The sequence below is a fragment of the Molothrus ater genome, chromosome 5 (assembly GCF_012460135.2).
Source record: "Molothrus ater isolate BHLD 08-10-18 breed brown headed cowbird chromosome 5, BPBGC_Mater_1.1, whole genome shotgun sequence".
NCBI classification, from domain to species: Eukaryota; Metazoa; Chordata; class Aves; order Passeriformes; family Icteridae; genus Molothrus; species Molothrus ater.
Window position 1 is genome coordinate 4,709,837 of NC_050482.2, and position 21,442 is coordinate 4,731,278.

The window sequence follows — 21,442 nt, forward strand, 5'->3', positions numbered from 1 at the left end:
CTAAAATATTAGTAATGTTAAATTCATTTTAATTAAAACTAATTAAATGTGTTGATTTCTAAGTTTGCTTGAGATTGCTTACTAGCACTCCAAAAGAAAACAAAGGAGCATATATCCAGAGGGAGGGATTACTTGCTCTCAGAATGGAAACTTCAGGAGGGAAGCCGAGAGGAGCCAGATGAGCCCATGCAAGGAAAATTAAATGTTTCAGGACAGTCTGAGCAGTGGAGATCAGGTAACTACACTCATGGTGTATCTTCTTGGAGGTGCTATTAGTAGTTCCTCTGCAGTGATCTCTGCTGAAGAACAAGAGCTTGGTGTGTGATAAATGTGGCACAGTTTGGAGCATGAGGTCCAGGGGTTTGCTCCTGGCAGTCCTTGGGAGACACAAAAATGAGAGACACCACAGTGGAGCCACAAAGGGGCTGCAGCAGGTGCTAGAGTTTGGGGAAAAGGAAAATAACCGAAGCACTAATCCACCCTGTGGAGTTGAACCAGAGCCATCAGGGCAGTGTCAGTGCCCTTCCTGCTGCAGCTCTGGGAAGGGCACAGCACCACAGTCTGTCCCCAGCTGCACCCTCATCAGTTTGGGGTGCCAAGGATGGGGTGATGCTGGGTGACAGGAGATGAGAGAGCCTTGGAGAGAGCCAAGCTCTTCCCACAAACTTGTTACAGTAGTGCTTGTCAGGATGGCTGCTTGGACCTCGTTATTCAGAGGCTACATCCACATTTCTTGCTCAGTTTTCCTTTCTGGATCACATAAGGAAGAGCAGGACTCTCTGCTGAGAAGCAGAATACATCAGTCCGGGTGGAGTGCTGCTAAAGGGCTGCTAGCTGAGCAAAAATTTAGGATACTGGGACAACACTCAGTTTAAATGGGTTTGCAGATGTCATTTCTCCCTGCAAAACAAGGGATTTGGTCAGTGTTAGGAGTCTTTTAATGAGCCTTTTGCACAGAAAATCTCTGTTCCACTGTTTTTTCTCTTCATCGATCTTCTAGATATCCTGGAAAATTAGATGTCTTCCCTCTTAAAACTCAATCAGATGAGATTAGGTGTTTTCCAAAAACACAGCTGTGGTTTTTTCACCCTAGTTGTTATATCTGATTTGCTGCTTAATGCAAATTCAGTGATCATATTCCTTCATTCTTATACCCTGAGTTTTAACATCAGTGTTTTAACAGTAATATTTTACAAATCACTGCAGAAAGGTGTAAGGTTGCAATCTATTTTCAGAGGAATTTCTAACTTGAAAGTGTGGTGAGCTTTTTATGAGCTAGAAAATCCCAAGGTGTAAAAGCCTAAAAGGTCTCTATCACTCTTCTCCCTTCAGATACCACACGTGCAAAAATTTTACAGCATCGTTCCAAGCCTCAAGTTGAGAGAAGTTCATGACTTTAGGCTATTGGACATGGAATTTTCAGACAGCTGCAAGTTCTGCTATTTTTAAACCCTTTTTAAAACATGCAACAAAAGGCCTGGTTATTATGCACAATGACATATTCAATAAACTTTGATTTAAAACATTTTTTTTTTGTATTTTAGCTGCATTTAGGTAATAAAAAAAAAGAATGTGGAGGAAATATCTTGTGAGCTCGAATAGCTTAAGTTTTGTGGTAACTTTCTTCCAGAAATTCAGCTTTTAAATGAATTCCAGGCATAAGATGTTGTATTTCTGATAGATGCAGTTGTCTTTGGGTTTTTTCCTCAGAGAAATACAAATGTTTGAGGCATGATTTAAAGTGGAAATAGCATCGGAGCCTTCACTGTTGTGCCACTGTGTAATTTGGTAGAGTTAAACCATTCAGGGAGATGAAATAGATTCAGTGGAGCTATCAGATAGGATCTCACAGCCTTTCTGTTTAAATGTGCTTTACTCCTAATGCAAAGAGAGCACTCTATGTGTGCCTGTGATATTAATGAAATGGACTAAAGAGACTAAATACTGTTGGTGCTCAGTGAGTTTTGGTTTCTCTATTAACCTATGTTTTTGCAAACTTCATGGATTCTTTCCCCCATCTCATGGATTACTTTGTGCAACTGGGATGTTTAGGGGCTTTTTTTTTTTCCCTCCCTTGAAGTTCAGTCTTTCCACCATTCTGGAATATTTAATTTTCCTAAGCTCCTTCCAGTTTGTGTGCCATTTTCCCAGCTGGAAGTGGAACCTGGTTTTGACAAACAGTTCTATGCTGTTTCCATGCTCTGTTGTGGATCTTCTAATACTGACTGATCTAAATGCTGTGGTCAAATGTGCTCTGCCTTTTCTCTGCCAGAGCCTTGTACCGGTACTTCTCATTCCTTCTCATTCCCCATTCCAAATCAAGTATTCCCTGATTCTATTCCTAATAAACAAGTTTCTTGAAATACACTAAATATCTTTGTTCCTGCATGCCAAGATCAGCTTACATTGTTCTAAGCATGGTAGTTTATTTATACATCTATTTCTCAGAGCTGTCTTTTTCTGTGAACATTTGTGCCAGGTTTGCAGTGTGACACTTTCTGACAAGTTCCATTCAGTGGGATCACCCTCATTTTTGGAATATGCCACCATAAAGCCATGCCTAAATCATATTCTTTCAGTTCCTTCCTAGCTCTCCCCACTTGTTCATTACCACTTGCCTGCTTGCTTTCAGCATGTTTAATTTTTTGTCCAAGATTTTTCAAGTAAGATTTTGTGATACTGTCAGATGTCGAACTTTAAAGCTTCTATTATGGTTTCCAGTTATCTATTATTTTTGTAGTTCTTTCAGAACAATCTGAAAATTGGTCAAGTTATCTTTTTTTTTTTTGTCTAATCTTGTAGTGGGTTTTTTTTTCTTAATACATCCTAATCTGTTGTGGGTAGAAGTGGTAGTTGTTAGGGTCATTCCTTTGAAGTATGTCTATATTCTGGACTTATTGATGGTAGTAATTAGATACATGTAATAACAAGTAGCTTTAGTAATTAGTGAACTCCTGATAGAGACAGCACAATAGTTTGAGACATTAATTGTCTCAAACAGAAAGACAAAATGATCCTGATGCTCTTTGTTTCGGTATTAAAGGAATGTTTCAGGCTATGTACAAATTTCTTGAGTTTGGGATACACACATGTGATACCAACTGGCTGTTCATAATTCTGAAATTTGGTAGCGATGATTAAAATCTCCAGCTACTGAGAGTGAATAAAAGGTGAAACAAAAATAAAATATGTTGGTTTTATATCACCGAAAAAGCTTTTCTTCTCTACAAGTTTTATTACAGAATTGTAAAGGTATCAATAAGTGAGCAGAAGCAGTTTTCTCCTGAAAAGGGAAACTGTTCAAGAAGTTCTGAAAAATCAGCATAAGGTGCAGAGAAAGAAAGAGGCTGCAGTTGTTTGCAGTTTGTATTTCCATCCCTGTTTGCTGTTGGGGAAGCTTGCCCTGGGTTTGTACTTGGGACCAGCTGTGTGTTGCTGTAACCCGTGGCTGCCCTTACATGGAAATATTTTTCTCAACAGTTCTTGCTAAAGAATAAAAAGAAAATAATTTTCAGTCCATTTTCATTAGAATTTAATTTTATTTCCCTAGTTTATGTTTGTCTGAAATGGTAAAAGGGTTTTCCTTGCAGAGCTGGACAGTGCAGGAGTCTTTGGCTGTTAATTTTTCTGTCTGGTTTTACACCCAAACTCGATGGCTGCAGTGGCCCAGGTCTGAGAAGTTTGAGTGTTTATGTTTCTTTAGCATGAAAAAAGTTTTGACATGGATGTTGACACACTTGCATCAGTGCTAACTGCATTTTTAAAAAATCAAACAACAGATTTACTATTATATCCTATTATTTTCCCCTATTAAATGTGCTTATCTTGGCTTACATACCCCTTATCCTTTCAGTAAGATTCATCAGTTTCCTTAGTAAAGCCTGATGTGAGATATTGAGGATATACAAGCAACAAAACTAACAAGAATAGCTGAAAATGCTGAAATGTCATTTTTACTGGAACTAAAATGTTACAGCAGCAGATGGTTTTGTTGTTTTCTTGTTCTTTTGGTTTTGGTTGGGTTTTTTTTTAATGAACATCTGGCTTAATTTTTATAAGCAACTTTTGTGCAGATGGGTAGAAGGAAAGAAAAATGTGACAACTTTGCCAGTGGAGCAGTGTATTTAATCACCTTGATCAGGTCCTAGATGAGCTTTCTGAGGCTTGGGTAGTAAGAATGCAAAAAGCTGGATGTGTCCTGCAAAGATTGATTTCACCCCTGGTGCTCATGATCTTCCCTGAGCATCTTTTCTTGCTGTTCTCGCTGCATCTGCAGTGCTGAGAGGGGTTTGCTCTGATGAACAGACTCTTGTTAACAGCATTTGTTACTGCTGTGTGTAAATCTAAAAGAACAGATATAATATTAAGGTACCAAAAAGGCAAAATGTTCATAGTAAGTCCTTCTTAAAGTTCTCACGGTCACAATTAGTTTTCCCTCTTCCAGTTACTTTTTTATATTTATGATGGTTCTTTGTTTTCTCAACTTTCAGATTTTTTTCTGAATCTTGTAGAAATCTTGCATAGAGGAAAGATGCACTTTGGATCTGTTTGATAGCCATCACTATTTGGCAAGAGTCTTCTACCTATATGTGCAAGTTATTTATACTCTGAAATGAGCATTTTTGGAGTTATATTATTTTCTGAGTTTGGCTAATAACTTAATTTGAAAATAATAAGCTGTTCTAGTTCCTTTTTATTTGGTGTCCTGTTTTAGGCTGAGTTTTTTGGAGAGGTGAAATTCCAGTGCATTTCAATAATTTTTAAATCACCCAACTTAGAGCATCTTTTTAGGCTAAAATTACATACGTGGAGAAAACTTTGTTTCCTTTAGTGACCAAAGTCTAAATGTGCTGACTCCATTACCTTTTACAGGAGCAATCTGTGGGTAAAGAGTTCTCCTTTTAGTGCTTGTTAGTGATACACTGTTTTGGGAGAAGTTTCTTATATTCCTCACTGAAATGCAAAATTATTTCTTGAAGATTAACTCTAATATTGATTTCCATGTTGTAGAAAATGCAACTACAAATTAGTTTGAGGCAATGCATGAGTCTCTGGTAAAAACCTAAATTTACTCATGGAAAAAGCCCTGCTTTTCATTTTTAAACCTGAATTTTTCATCCCAGTAGATATTAATCACAAAAGCTACCCCAAGTACATCCCAGCTGTAGGCAACTGGTGGTTCATTGAGATAACTTACAGACAGAAATTAAGGCATTCTCTCATTTTCATTGAGCAGAGAGCCAAACATCCTGATTAAATGCTAAAAAACCACTTTTAGGGCAGAGGCCAGGATTTTTGAGACAGGGAGAAAACTACTCTGCAAAGTGCCTTTTGTGTGCTGTGAAATCTGTGCCGTAGGTGCAGCAGAATTTGTGGGGCACTCAGGGCAAGGTGGATTTGTACTCCCCAATTTTAGCTGGCTTTGACATCTGTACATCCTCTCTGCCTTTTCATAGGAATCTGTGGACAGAATTGCTTCTGAATAAAATATGATTTCATTTTTTCCACCCGATTAAAAAAAAACAAAAAAAACAAATGTTTTGTTTGTTGGAGGGAAAAGAAAAAAAATTGTTCCTGAAATGGGCTCCCTTGTTCTAGAAATGACTTGAATTTGCAGATAGCTTCAGGTTTGTTTGGGTGGCACTGATAATTTAGGGGATGCCAGGCACTGCTGCCTCATTCTCCTTCCCCTTTCCTCCCCTCTGCTGCCTCCAGAATTCCTTTTCTCCTTATTGTATTGAGGAAGGGAGAGAGCCTGGTGTCTCCTGACATGGATCTCAAAGTTCAGGGAATGTCCTTCTGTGGCATCTGAATTGAAAATTCCTGAAAATCTGGATTTTCAGATTAGTGAATGGATAGATTTATAGTAAATTGATTTTTTTTTTCTGTTTTGATTATGCTAACCTGCTTAAACTCTCTGTGGGGACAGAAGGTAGACAGATCTTCCCACTTCTAGCAACCATGTTGCTTAAAAAATTCCTAATTTAACCCCAAGTGGAAGAAAATGGTTTTTGCCTTTATTGCCTGCTGCATCTGTGTATTTTTCACCCTGAAATGTCTTCATTATTGTGATTATTCAGAAGATTATGCAGTCATCTCTGAAGATTTGTTGACGAGGAGATGAGTTTATGCCAGAGAACTTCTGTGAATCAGAATGTGCTGGGTTTTCTTAGAAGTACATACTGAATTTAGAACTCTCCCTTTGGGGAATGAAAAGGAATAACTTAATGCAGTTAATCACTCCTGGCATTACCTGTCTAAAACAACTGGCAGGCAATGGATTGAGATTTTAGATTGTACAACTGTCCTGCAAAATTAACATTCCTTTTAGAAAGCCAAAACCGAGCCACCTACAAGTAGGATATTGCTTTAAGGCTACAGATTTAAAGAGGCAGAAAATGGACCTTTAGGATCCAACAGCAGCAGTAAATCTGCCATCATTTGCATTGTATTTTGAGTAAGCAAGTTGTTAAATGTTTTTGTCTAGCTTGAACTTAGGGTAATGTTACGTATCCTTGATATTGCTTTATTAATATGTGTTTTTTTATTGTTGTTACTGCACTGATGTGGCTTGAAGTAATTTTATCACCTCCATGTAACCTTTGGTGTGTATTACTCTTAAGTATATATACTGATATATATGAGTGTATATATAAAAAAATATATATTCTTATATATATTTAAATATATGAAGTGAGTGAAGGCTCACCTGCACCATCTGTGCAGTCATCTCTCATGAGGGGAGTAGAGAGATTTATAAAAATTAGGCTCACAACACAGATTTGAAATTGAAGTGGTGTGTGAGGAGAGGTGCCAGACTACTGAAAAAGACTCACTTTTGATCTCAGCCTTTTCTGTACTACTGTGTTTAAGCAGCTAATTTTTCAACACAGTTAAACAAAATATTTCAGCTTTGCTGACATAAAACAGAGGCCAAACAGAGGCAGAGCTGGATGGAGGAAGCCCAGAGTTTGTCACAGTGTGTAGTAAATAAAAAGGCTGTTGGGATTGCTGAGAACTCACATATTTCTTTGAAACTAGCAGCACCTTTAGGTACTGTCAGCCCTGGATGTTTACACCCAGTTTTAGCAGCCTGATTTCGAGCCGCCGTGCTCGGTAAATGTTGGGGAGATCGGTGTCTGTGTCAGCGGCTGAGCGAGCATCCCGCTCCTCTCCTCCAGCATCACCAGCTGGATGAGACTCTGATCGTTTGCCACTTCCCAGGGGACTTGGGAGGTGGTGGAAAAAGTTACTGTAATCTGCAGGATGTGCTAAAAAACCTCACCTCAGGACTGCCAGCCTGCGTTTGGTTTTTACACTGAACGCTCCCTGTTATTTTAAAAGTGCAAATTTAACATTCCTCAAAAGTAGGAATTTTTTTTTGTTTATTTCTAATTTAAAAATGAAAGGAAGATACCCCCCAGATTTCTAAAAGGTGTCACAGAGGTAGAAAGATGTGAGTTTTAACTGAGTCTCTGCCTCTTGCTTCTCTGAGCAGCCGGAGAGCGCAGAGCCTGCTGCTCAGAGGAGCCGAGTTCCAGGGAGCTGCTGGTATGAAACAGCTTCATGCAATTCATGGCCATTTTAGCATGTCTTCTTCCTGCAGCCATAAAATTATCTAAATTCTATGGCTACAATCTAATCTGAAATATCTAGGCACTTGTGGCTGCAGTTTTTTTCGGGTGATAAACTATTTGCCAGTTAATTATTAGAGTTACAGAATAACTTGTGAATTTGGGGAAAAGGCAAGGCTCAGACTTTCAAAAGTGTGGTTCATTTGTATTAGTGAAAATTTAAAAAATGTGGTCAAAGAAAACATAATAAAATGGAAAGAAATAACTCTTTTCTATTTTTATTCTCCCAGGTTAAGGTAGGAAAGCCAGGGGGTGACTTAAGAAAAAAACAATTGTGTTTTCTTTAGAAAAAAGCAAGGGTAAGGGAGCTGTCAGGAATTTCTATATGCTGCACTTTTCAGTTGTGCTAAGATCCTTTGCCTCCTGTTTTCTTTCCCCTTTCCCTTTTTCACTTGGCTACCTGAAACTAGAGTTTTGAAACACATCATCCAGTCTTTTCCTCGGTGCCTAGGACGGTGTTTAGTTCACTGCTTTGTTTTCAGGAGCCAGACAGCAATATTTTGGGATACACTTACCATCTGAAAAAAATTCATACTAAGATGTATTGAGTAACGAAACAGATTTTTTTATTATTTGCTTTAGATTATTTCAGAGCCTGTTTGCTTTCAGAGGTGTTTCTGGTATCACCCAGTCATCTCTGTCACAATGCAGAAGCAAACTCAGTTGGATTTTAAGAATAGCAGTGCATTAATACCAAATCCTATGCAGATTCATCTTTGGGAATATACTTGTTAGATGGGTCTTGTGAGTGAGACCGAAGCGATTCAGACCTCAGATGTTGCTTTTTGGATGTGTTTGAACAACTACAGCAATCTTTGAAATTATTCGTTGCCATCTCACTGCAAAAGTGCACCATGACTGCAGTGCTGCGCTGCATATGTGACATATTCATCCTGCAGGAAGTTGGCTGAATTGGGTTTAGTGAAGTGCTGAATTTTAGGCAGAAACAGTCCCAAAACTAGAGATGCCTGGTTGTGTGTGGTGTTTGGAGTACTAATCCAGCACTATTTGGGAGCCTCGGCAGAGGGCACTGTTGGAGCATTAAAGGCACTTGAAAGGCTCATCTCCAGCTTTTCTTGATTTTTTTTTTCCTGTTTGGAAAGTGTTTAATGTTCTCCATGTAATTAAATTCAGTTCCCTGTATAATTAGCAATGGAGCCTTATTCTTTGTGCCACTGCTGTGGATAGTATTATTTTTGTCTCTATTTGCCCTCAGTCAATGCAAAATACTGTTGCCTATCAAAAGGTAGAAAGTTTTGTTGCTATCTCCCAAAGCTAAGCAATATTTAAAGGTAGAAATAGAAAACTATGGAGCTACTTTCATTTAGTTGCTCAGAGTAAATAGGAAACCTTTAAAATTCCTGCTCATGGCCCGGGAAGGAGCAGAGTTAATGCACCACAATAATTTTACATTTGTATCCGAATGTGAATTATAGTATTTTTGAATTGTCACTACTTGCAATTTGTCAAAAGTATATATGAAACATGTAATATTTAACTCTGTATGAAACCTCTTGATTTTATTTGGCAGATTTTGTTTTCTTCTTTAGTTTGTTTTTCTTCGGATCTTTGCAAGAACTTGTATTGGTGCTGTTTAGCATATTGAAATATTAATTAGAGTGATCAGGCATAATTATTTTTCGTTAATTGCAAATGCAAAGTAATTGCTGTGACCTAGAAATAGTTCTCTTGTCCAAATTCCTGTAAACACCCTAATTTTTTTATAATTTATGAGGACCAGCTACAAAACATAGTGTCAGAAAGAAATAATTTTCTGAGGTACTAGAGTACTTAACACTGACATTACATTAGACTTCTCTTGCTGCTTGTAAAGGAGAGATATTTGGAAGATGGAAGTCTGATGTGTTTGGCTCTTGAATTGGCAGACACATAGAGCATTAATTGCAAAAAACACATTGTAGGTTTCTTTCAGAAAGTGCCTCTTGTCCGTAACTGGTTGAGTTACACGAGCAACCTGGAGAAGTTTGCGTTAAAGATCGAGGGATACGCTCTGCTGCCGACTGGCAGGACACTCTTGCATTAATTTCAAAATCAACCACAGAAGACATCTTCTCCAAAAATCTCTGTTGCCTTAGAAAGAGCAGGGAATTTTTTTTTTTTCCCCTACTTGAAAATGTTAATTAAGTTGTCGGCAGCTGAAGGCAGGCGGATTGCAAGGGAAGGAGCACCAAGGAGTTGGAAATGAAAGCGTTCGGTGTGGGTCCGTACGGCTCTTGGCTTCCAGGGGAAATCCTGGGACTGCAGCCTGATGCTGATCCTGATCCTGATCCTGGTCCTGATCCTGGTCCTGATGCTGATCCTGATGCTGATCCTGCTGCAGGCTCTGTGCCTTGCTGGTCTTGCAGGATCCGTAGGGATGGCAGTGCAGGGTCTGTCCCTGCCTGCAGCGGGATTCATGTCTCGAGGCCAGTGCCGCTGTCTGCAGTCACCGCTGGGATTGCAGCTGGAAACAGCAAGTTTAAATAACAAAGGCAAAAGTTGGTTGGGTTCCTTCTTAGTGCAGTGCAAGACAACTGGTTTGGGCTTTCAAAAAGAGAGGTGGTTGCCTCCAAAAAAATAAAGCACACTCACTAATATTGCCATGCAGCAGGTTGTAACCATCTCTTGTCATATATTTTCTAAGGGGACTAATACAGTGCCCGAGAAGACTCTAATTAAATGTGCATATTTGTTTTTTACAGCCTTCTTTCATATCATTTCCTATTAGTGTCTCCTTACATGAGCTCGGTAGGGTAATATGCAGGCAAATTTCTGTTTTGTCTGAAACATTAATACTGATGTTCTGCTCCTGTATCATCCCTGTAGCTGTTATCTGCTGTGTGTTTTCCCCACGAGAGGCTATCGCAGGTTTTTAGTCCAGACTGTTTGTATTCGACAAGGTCAAGATAAGTTTTATCTCTATAGATAAGTCAAGTGCATTAGGATCGATACAGTTACAGTAAAATACATTGGCAATATTTATTGCCAAGATCCTAATGAATTTTTAAAGCTTGGAAGACTCTGTCAGTGGAGTGAGGATGCCCTAAATGGTCGTTTATAGCAGGGCCTATATAATTATACAGTTAAATACTTTTGAAAATAAAGTATTGTACACCTTCATGGTTTTTGACAAGGTAAGGTTTATGCCCTTCCTCACCCAAATCCTAACAGATTCTTAGGACACCATCAAAATTAGTATTTACTTTCCATTCACTGGGATGTCTGTATATGGATTTATGAGGCTTGTCCCCTACTTACTTGTTATGATTATAAAATTGCTCTATTTTTAGCACACTAATAGGGGGGGGTTTTGAATTTTACCTTCAATTTTTTACTGATTAGATAATTGTCTTTGTTTTGGCTTTGACAGAGTGGCTTTGGCCAGTTTCATTTGTGATGTAAATTTCCCTAGGCACATATTTATGCAGTTAAATCAATAAGTATTTCATAATCTCTCTAAATACTTATGTAACTTAATAATTCCAGCCATTATGATGCATCTGCTTAAATATGTATTTTATGTAGGGGCATTTAAAAATGCAAATTATAGGGATTATTTTCCTTCAGGCTTTGTATTTTTCTGTTGCATCAGATAGAGAGTAAGAAAATTAACCCACAAAAAATCCTCCTAAAGTAATAATGAAGATCTGCCTTCTATCTGGTAAAGATAATTTGTTGATAAGACTTACTTCATGGCTTGCTTGAACTCATTTTGCTTTCTCTGCTTTCTGTAGTTGATCTTTTAAGCCACATGACACAACCATGGTAAGGGCTAAGTTAAGGAGAAAGTTTCAACCTTTACAGAAGCCACCTCCTTTTGTGTCTTTTATTAATCTGTCATCTTTCATAGGTCGGTTTGCTACCCTTCCTGTCTCCAGAGCACCAGGGACTGCTTATTTTTATTGTAAATACTTTGAGATTCAGAATCAGGATTGATAATACCGTGTTGGGGAGCTGCTGTGTAGCTTCTCTTCGTCTTTACCGCGGAGGCTTGATACCTGACACTTTTAATTTAATTTAATTAGGGAGGCAGAACCCCATCTTGGTGTTCATTAAGGGGATTATTCATCAAAGTTATTGCTTCCTTGATGGAGAATAACAATATCACTCGCAATGGCTGCTGTTGCTCGCATAACTGTATTACTTTCTACTATTTTTCTCTCCAGGGCTTTGTATTTAGTCTCTTTATTTGAAAATTTTAAATTGAGGGAAGCATAAACTTCTGGTATAGCAAATTCACCAGGGTCACATTTATTTTGGTCTAGTAGCTTTATGTCATGTAAATGCTTCGCAGAATATTTTTTTTTCTTCTTTTTATTGGTTCTCTGCACTGTCTTTAAATATTTGTATTTCTTTCAAGCTTAGCTGCACTTCAGCTCAGGGCCTGAGGTTTCTGGCTGCCTGTTTGCTGATGTAGCTGAACTCTGCCGTGCTGAAATCCTGCAGAGATCGCTGTAGGAAGGAAGCCTCCACGGAGCAGGGAGTCACCACGGGCTTTGCTGGAACGGAGTGGAACTCTAATGTAAAATTAATAAGGGGGGGGGTTGGGGGAGAGCAGACTGTTTGCAAAAGTTATCTTTTGTAAAGCAGCCCTAATCAAATATTCAGAAAATGACAGCTTTAAAAATAGAACAATTGTCCTTTTAAAACATGACTAGTTTGGTTAATTTACCCCCAAGTATCCGGTGTCTGTGACTCTGAAAAACCCTTATCTACTAAGGGGGGGAAAAAAGAGCACTGCAGAAAAGGTGACAAGTTTTCACCTCTTTCCTCAGAGAACATTTTAATTCCACTTTAATCAGCCTGCCAATAAAAGAGTACTTGGCTTTCAAGGGGAAACAAATCAAAATATGCATTTATCAGTCACAAGGCAGAATTCAATCGCTCGCAACTGATGAACTCCAAAAGGAATGAAACTGGTACTATCACGCTGCCTTGGTGGTTTGCTTTGTACTATCAAAGAACTGGTACTATCTTTTCCTGCCACATCCACTGTTTGTCTGTCATCCCTAATTATGGCCTTTCAAAAGCAACGCTTCATAATTGCTGTTAATGATTAAAATAAAAAAAAAATTTCGCATCTAGATAACTAAACTGGTGTTCTGCAGTGTGCAGATTTGCGCGTTCTGCAGCTGCCAAAATAACCTAAGTTTTAAAAAAAATTATCCAGAGATGAGGCAGAGGAAAGAGAAGGAGGTTGCCAAGTTGTATTGTCAGTGTTACCATACAGTGCTCCTACAAGGGCACGTCACAGACCTGGCTTATTAAAATAAAACTTTATTTTCCACTAGGAGAGGAGACTGAGGTTCACGTTGCGCTGCACAGGTGGGCTCTCATTTCAGACTGCTCTCTGCCTCTCTGCTCTGGTTAAGAAAGAAGAGCCTGAAGTGGAAAGAAGGGTTTTTTTGTATCAAAGCAAAGTTGGATGCTGTTTCACGTATGGGTGTTTCTAGGTTGTGGGAATTGGTTGCTCCGGGTTTTCAGCTTGTTTAGCATGAGGTGAACACATTGCTCACTTTATTGATATTAAACAGAGTTGTCCTGATGGTTCCAGTAGTTAGACTACAGCATTATACACAAAGCTGAATCTTTCTGGTGAGAGAAACTGCATTCTTTGGGCTTATCTTGCTCCCTGCGCTGAAATTTACATGCGTAACTACCAGTGCATCAAGATGAGTTTTTTTGCCTTCGTGTGGTTTGCATCTCAATGAGAGTGGAGAAGTGCAGTCTATTTAGCTTTCCTTCTCCCTGCCCTGAAAAATGCTTAAAACTCACCTCCTACTTTATTTATGCTTTGTTCCATCTGACTTCTCTTCTGCAGCTAAGGATTTATGAGGCCAGAAAGCAAGAGCCACACTGCTCCTGTGTTTCATTTTCTCCATTCTCGTCCTTTTTTGATTTCTTGTCGATTTTTTGTGTCCTGGCTGCAGACCCCTTTAGGGGCAGGCTTGGGCAGCCCCCGAGATAGTCAGCTCCCCTAACACAGCCCCGTGCCTTGTTCAAATCCCAGCCTCCACTCCGGTGTCCTGGGATTGCAGCCTGACACTGGGAGCACAAAATACCAGCCTTGGCTGAGTTTGATGTGCAAAACCACCAGGATCTGACCTCTAGTCTCTCCTTTTCCCCTTCCTGTGGTTCCACAGAATCTCACTTGTGTTGCCTGGGTCTGGGGAGCTTTCTGCTCTCCTCTGTCCCACTGAGCTCCATCCTCTCTTCAGATCTCACCTCCTGACCTCCTTTTTTTTTTCCCCGGGAGTCGATTAGACAAAGGAGGTACGTTGTCATGTGGATGGGATATACAAATAAATTTCATTGTATTTTTTTTCTCTTTTACGGTGGTTTTTTAATCCTGTGTTTCAAAAGGGTGCTGGTAGCAGTTTCAGGTGAAAGAAATATAAAGTAGAATTGTTCAAGTGCCTGTCTGGGTCACAAATTTGTGGAAATGAATGTGCTGGTATTGCTTGAATAGACAGGACAACTTGTGATACTCTGAAAATTAAAAAGCAGGGAGAAACAGGGTAGAAATGTGATGGGGTGAGAAACTTTCTTCTTCATTCAGCAGTGGTTACATCAGTCATAGTGTGGTAGGAGTAGAGGGGTTTCTGTGCTCAGCCATTCATTTCAGGACTGCTTATATTTAATTGACATGACACTAAGTGTGCTTGATTTAAAATGTATGTTGCAAAGCTTTGGAAAATGAAGTTTAAGAAAACCAAGTAAGACTAAATAACAGTAAGTTTATAAAAATACTCTAATGGCTGCAGATAAATGATTTAGGATTATAGCTTGCTGTTGCTTAAATAAACAATTGATCATACAAACAACAGTACAAAAAACCCAAAGTTTTCAAAATAGCTTTTATTTTTAAGTGAGAGCAAAGGATGATTGTGAAGCTTTGCATGGAGCTTCTCACATTTCACATATTCTTGTGTTTTCATGGTTTTGTCAGACAGACCTTCACATTCTTCACACTCTCATACATGTTGCTTGAATTCTTGCCCCTGCTGTCCAATTTCCCAATAATGCACTGCACTCAGGAAATATTTATGCACTCACTCTGGGAAAACATGGGAGCATTATTTGTCTTTTTGGTTATTTTGCTCTAGGAATAATTTGCTGAAGGTGGTCCTGTGTTATGACCTGAAACACTTGAAATATTGTACATACAGGCTACTAAATGAAAATGTTCATACTGCTGTGTATGATTATAGATAGTTCTGTGCTTTCCAGAGAGCTGATCAGAAAAATGATAAATCATTAGGCAGAACTAAAGAAGGTGTGTTGCATGAAGGTTGGAGGAGGAGGAAGAGGAGGAGTAGGATGTGAAGGGTGAGTCAGAAGCCAACAATTTCTTCAGAATTTGGTAATTAACATAAGTGAAAATAGGAGTCATCAGGAGCTGGAATGACAGAAATCTGTAACTGCTTTTAAGAATGCAGAAATCCAGATGTTGTAATGTTGGCTCTGTATCCTCATAGAGGATTTGATGTGTTACCCTCTGTGTGAGGGGTAAATTCCAGGTTTATCACAGAACAGTATGAAATGTCCTTTGAAAGGCAACTGTAGAGTATCCTACCCCCCAAAATATGAGTGTTCTCCTCTGTAAGGCTTGCTGAATCATAAGGACCTAGAAATTTTCTTTTTTAGAGCTTTGGCTGATCTTACTAAATATCTGAAATTGTCCTCAAGTTTTTAATGAACCTTAGAGGTTTTGGCAATAAATTTCCTGCATCTACTAGTATGCTTTTGGGATGGGGGAATTAAAAATGCATTTTTATATTTTTGTCTTTGGGAATTAAATGCCTAATTTTGCTTTATCTTCTCTGTACTTCTACCTATACAGCTCTTCTTTTGTCTTTTTTTTTCTAAAGTAAGCATGTAAGAGGACCTATTTTACTGCCCTGTTTTCTACTGTCATGTAACACTCACCTATTTTTTTTTCCTGACCCTCCTATAAGGAGAAACCACAATAATTTAAGTGGCCTCTGATTCTGCAGCCCCTTCCCTGGGTGTGTTAGATATGTTACTTTAGTATTTTGGGGTAATTTTTATGACACTTCTCATGGTCAAATCTTGTTTTCTGTAAGATCAGTAGGAAATGTCCCCCTTATTTCTTCAGGGGCAGATCTTGCTACTGTGCATTTATAACTTCAAAGACAACAATAAACCTCTGGTCCCCATCACTGGAGCAAAACCCACTTGGGGTGAAAGGTCAGAAAGAGGTGGAAATGCTAAGAAATGTCTCTGAATGTCAGAATCAATTAAAATATTACTTCATTTAAATTACTGATTTCATGGCATTATTCTCATTCACACAGCCTTTAAAGCCATGAATTCTTGTTGGAAATATTAGCACTAGAAGGCATTGGGTGCCTGAAAGCTGTGGGTTTAGGGTGTTTTCTTGCTTTGTTTTTTAGGAGATGAGTGTGTCTAGTTTGTGAAAGCAAAGATGTAAGTCATGAAAGGCAGACTCAAGACCCTTTCCTTGCTGCTTTCTAATCTGCTGCACTTACTGTACATTCTTAACCCTGTAAGTAAAAACAAGTTGGAAACTCAGCTATCCCCTAAAAAGGAAAAAAAAAAAACCAAAACCAACAGCTTTGATGCCTTGGGTTTCAGCAAGAGACACCCCCAGCATCACCTGCAGTGTGGTGGTAACCTGGGGGTCAGGCAAACTTGAACTGCAGCATTAGGGCTGTTGTGAAGCCCATCAAGCTTTTCCTGTGAGCTGGTGCTCCCCAAGCTCCTGCCTAGGGCTCCTGTGCTGCTGCTGCTGCTGCTGCTGAGTTTTCCAAACAGCTCCTTCCTGGTGTGTTTGGCACAGAAGAGAAGAGGGAAACTTCATCACCCGCTGGATTTGCCTTCTCTGGGCAGAAGGAGCTTTTGCCTTCTTGTTTCACACCACTGACAACTTTTCCTGAGCTATTGTGATGGAAGTAATGCCATTTAAAGAGAGAGATGTTTAGGCATGCCAGTTTTCTCTTACCATAGGAGTTGCTAGTGTATAACATTGTAGCCTGCTTTTATCACAGACTAAAGAACTTGATGCAACATTTCACATTTTATTTGATCCAGAAAACACATTTTTGGTGCTCACTTAGTGTTCAAATCAGCTTTCTCTAAGTAACTGTCTGCTCTTAGCCTCATTCTTCTGATTGTGGTGCTCCATACTGCTTTAAAATACAATCTAGTCTTTGCAGGAATAGCTCTTTTACAGCATCCATTTACTAAACACATCCTTGGTTCAGAAAGGTACTTGAAAAACTTGGGTGGTAGCTGGCCTGGAGGACAGACAAATTGTCTTTTTAAGAATTTCCCCCAGTATTGCTATTTTGGTTTACTTAAAACTTAAATTAGACAAGAAGACCAATAAAAAAATAAAAAATAAAAAAATTGTGAAATTTGAGCTTTGGTTTTTGAGCATTACAAGCTCAAGGAGGCATTTACACTTTGGATTTTACAGTTGTGATAATGCACAGGGTGCTTCAATCAGACTGAACCTGCAGTTGGTATCATGGGGCTGTTTTTTTAAGCCAGAAGAATCATTATGACATTTATTTCAACCTTCGGTATAACAGGCTGTAGTTTTCTCATAAGCTTGCTTTGTATGGAGTCCAGGATGTTTAGAATTTAAAATCTTATTTTCCCCTCTAGTATTGCCTGTGTAAGCTCTTGCAGCAGGCAAATGCTTTCCCTGGCAGGGCAGGCTGAGGAGCACTTACTGATGAGGAAAATGGCAGTGCACTTCAAAAGAAACCAAACATCAACCCCTAAAACACACACTGTATGGAAACCTGACCTCTGCTAACCTGGCCCTCTGTTTCAGGGCATTTTGTTTGTTTTGGATGCCAAGGGATGGCTGTGGGTCTGCAGCAACACTGAGCGAGCACCAAACCCCATAACTGAGAACTTCTCAGGGATTGTCTTGATTATTGGACAATATCTTGATTATTTTGTTTATCTTCCTTTTTGAAATTCTGGATGTGCTTAAAGCACATCACATTGATAACTATGAGAACTGGGAAGTGCACTGACAGCCAGCATCACTCATTCAGTGTCACAGACCTACGCAGAAAGTCTAGAGAGCAATGCAAAATACCCCTTTTAGGAAAAAAAAAAAAGTGGAAAATGTAGAAAATGCCTTCTATGCTTTTTTTCTTTCCATCTGTTATTTCCCTTGATTTCTGGAATTAGGAAATTTGGTTGGGACAACTATATATGACTTGTGTTTGTAATATTCTAACAGACCATTTACAGAATCAGAGAATGAATTAGGTTGGGAAAGACCTCTGACACCATTAAGTCCAACATAAGATTGATCAAACTGAATCTGGTACCGACTGCCACATCCAGTCTTTCCTTAAACACCTCCAAGGATGGTGACTCCACCACCATTCATGCCCTTCCAGGGATTTCTCAGGAATAGCCACCCTCCTGCAAGTTATTTTGGGAGAAATTTCTCCTTTCTAGCTATTGCAGCAGGAACTAAACACAGATCCTCTGCTTCTTGCTGCCTTTTTGCTCAGCAGGGTAGGGAAGGACCAGGAATGAGAGGGAGAGGAAGCAGCTCAGGTGTTGGAGCAGGGGATGGAGGAAATACTCAGTGTGGTTCCAACCATAGGGAGGTCTGGGTCTGAAACCCAAAATGCTCAGCAGCAGCACCAGTCTGGTTACTTCTTCTGCCTCCCTTGTGTGAGGGTGTTTCATGCAACAGTTTGTTTAAATGAAAACAAGAGCAGCATTTGGTAAAGCTGGAGAAGGTGTAGTGCTGTGTAGCAGGACATCAGACTAGAAATTTCTAAGTGAAGTAGGTAAAGGAAGTGCTGGGGTGCAGGTCGCCCAATCTGCCAGAGATCTCAGAGCAATGCCAGTTGTGTTTGGGTTTGTGTTTGTGTGTTTATTCCCTGCATTGTCAGATGCCTCTGCTGCTGTAGGAGCTTTAGAGAGGTATGAAAAACATTCCTTCTAAAAATACTGGGAAGCTCCCTCCACCCCCATTGTTTATTGGAAACTTTTCCCCCGTCTTAAGATATTTGATTATGGTGTAATGCAGCTAATTTAAGCATCTGTTTATCACTGCCTGGCTAGACTGAATGTGAAATTTCAATTGAATTACCTCCCAAGAGAGCTTTGAGCTCTGAGGGTAAAACAAATCATTTTCTCTCCATTCCCCTGGGATTGTCAATAAAAAGAATTCATCTAAATAGTTTACATGCGTTTTGAAATGTTGCATCTACCAGACTTGGGTTTGTTGTTAGTGGAAAATTGCCAGTGTGAGTGGAATATTGGCTTTAACTCGACTATGGCACTGTTGTAGCATGGTGGTACATGGTCTGGGAAGGCTACAGCTGTGAAATCATTTGCATTTAATTAATATTTGATCAATAAATGTGTGTTGGCTCAGTTTCTTTGCGAGCCTCTCAGTAACCCTGGGCCGGTCCCAAGTCAGCAGACACTGGGGGGCAGCCCCGACACAGCAGGGAGACACTCTGTGTGTGTGCCCCAAGGGTGCTGAGGGCACCTGGGCTGGCAGGGAGACACTCTGTGTGTGTGCCCCGAGGGTACTGAGGGCACCTGGGCTGGCAGGGAGACACTCTGTGTGTGTGCCCCGAGGGTACTGAGGGCACCTGGGCTGGGGGGAGACACTCTGTGTGTGTGCCCCAAGGGTACTGAGGGCACCTGGGCTGGCAGGGAGACACTCTCTGTGTGTGCCCCGAGGGTACTGAGGGCACCTGGGCTGGGGGGAGACACTCTCTGTGCCCCGAGGGTACTGAGGGCACCTGGGCTGGCAGGGAGACACTCTGTGTGTGTGCCCCGAGGGTGCTGAGGGCACCTGGGCTGGGGGGAGACACTCTGTGTGTGTGCCCCGAGGGTGCTGAGGGCACCTGGGCTGGGGGGAGACACTCTGTGTGTGTGCCCCGAGGGTGCTGAGGGCACCTGGGCTGACGGCAGGGAGACACTCTCTGTGTGTGCCCCGAGGGTGCTGAGGGCACCTGGGCTGAGGGGAGACACTCTCTGTGTGTGCCCCGAGGGTGCTGAGGGCACCTGGGCTGGGGGGAGACACTCTCTGTGCCCCGAGGGCACTGAGGGCACCTGGGCTGGGGGGAGACACTCTGTGTGTGTGCCCCGAGGGTGCTGAGGGCACCTGGGCTGACAGGGAGACACTCTCTGTGCCCCGAGGGTACTGAGGGCACCTGGGCTGGCAGGGAGACACTCTCTGTGCCCCAAGGGTACTGAGGGCACCTGGGCTGGCAGGGAGACACTCTCTGTGTGTGCCCCGAGGGTGCTGAGGGCACCTGGGCTGGGGGGAGACACTCTGTGTGTGTGCCCCGAGGGTGCTGAGGGCACCTGGGCTGGGGGGAGACACTCTCTGTGTGTGCCCCGAGGGTACTGAGGGCACCTGGGCTGGCTGCCTGTGCAGCACAAGAGGCACCAGAGACAGCGGTAGATGATAAAGGGCCGACTCTGAGCAGGGGTTAATCCAAGGTTTTATTGGGAGTCCCAAAGGAGCCCCTACACCTCAGGGATCCTCCTGTCCACAGCCCCAGGAGATGTGCCAAGGTTACATTTAAAGGGAGGTGGAAACCGAAAGTAGAGAACATTTTACCAACCAATAAGTGACCCTGAGGGATGGGTACTGGGGGATGGACATTTAGGACAGCGTATGGGGCAAGGCTTGGGGGGGCTGACCCCTGGCCTCTGGCAAATCACTCGACATCCTGGACCGAAACTTCTGGATGGAGGCGATGGGATGCTGAGTGATTGACAGAGAGCCAGGGTGGGGGTTTGGGGATGATCTCATCCAGGGAGAGGGATAACACAGGTAAAGGGAAGGGGGTACAGTCTGGATAAACCATTTGGGAAAAATATGGGGCTACAAAACAAAACTACTTCAAAGTATTACAAAATATAAAAACGCACTACAACAGTGTGTGCTTTATTTTAGAGCAGAAGAGAGAGTATAAACCTATTACAACCTCAGGCAGAAGACATCACCAGCCCACTAGCTTAAAATCATAAAATATCCTGAGTTGGGAGGGATCATGAGTCCATGGATCATTGAGTCCAATTCCTGGTCCTGCACAGGACAGCCCCAGGAATTCCATTGTCCAAAGGCTTCTTGTGCTCTGTTAGGCTTGGTGCTCTGACCAGTTCCCTGGAGCACTTTTTTGGGTGCCCAACCACCCTCAGGGGAAAGAATCTTTTTCATAATATCCAACCTGAATCTCCCCTGACATCTCCATGCCATTCTCGCAGGTCCTAAGAGCTTCTCCAGCCTTTCCAGCTGATCTGATACAGTGAAGTGAATTATTGCTGTGGGCTGCTGGTGGGGCATGGGAAGCCCCTCATCATCACCACAGCTTTGTCTGCTCCTAAATATTTGTGTGTGCACATGCTGTTAAACATATTTTCACTTACACAAGAAACAGTAGGTTTTCTTTTTTATTTGTCATCATGTCAACAAAGATCTGGGAGAGTGCAGAGTACAGGTTTTTCTTGCTCTGCAAAAAGAACACTCACTTTACATCTTCTCTGTTATTTTGGTTGTGTGAAGAGGGGAGATTTTCCTTCTCGTTTGCATTACTTGGATTGGAAATGGAAATCTGCTGCCATCCACCTGCAGGAGACCTGCAGGTCTGATCTGTAGGTGCTTTTACCTTGGACTAGGATGCTCTGCTTAGGGGCAGGTGCTGCCTTCACTCCAGCTGGGACGTGTGGACATGTCCATGAGCTGCAGGCAGCAGTCCATGTGCTGGTGATGCCCCAGTGCTTCCCCACTGCTCTCCCTGGAGGACAAACAAGTTCCC

General features: G+C 41.2%; 1 protein-coding gene across 1 annotated transcript in view; it reads left to right on the plus strand.

The window, feature by feature from the left end:
• The window catches only part of TAF3 (TATA-box binding protein associated factor 3), a 116,936-nt gene that overhangs the window by 24,960 nt on the left and 70,534 nt on the right, over window positions 1-21,442 (plus strand). The window lies entirely within an intron of this gene.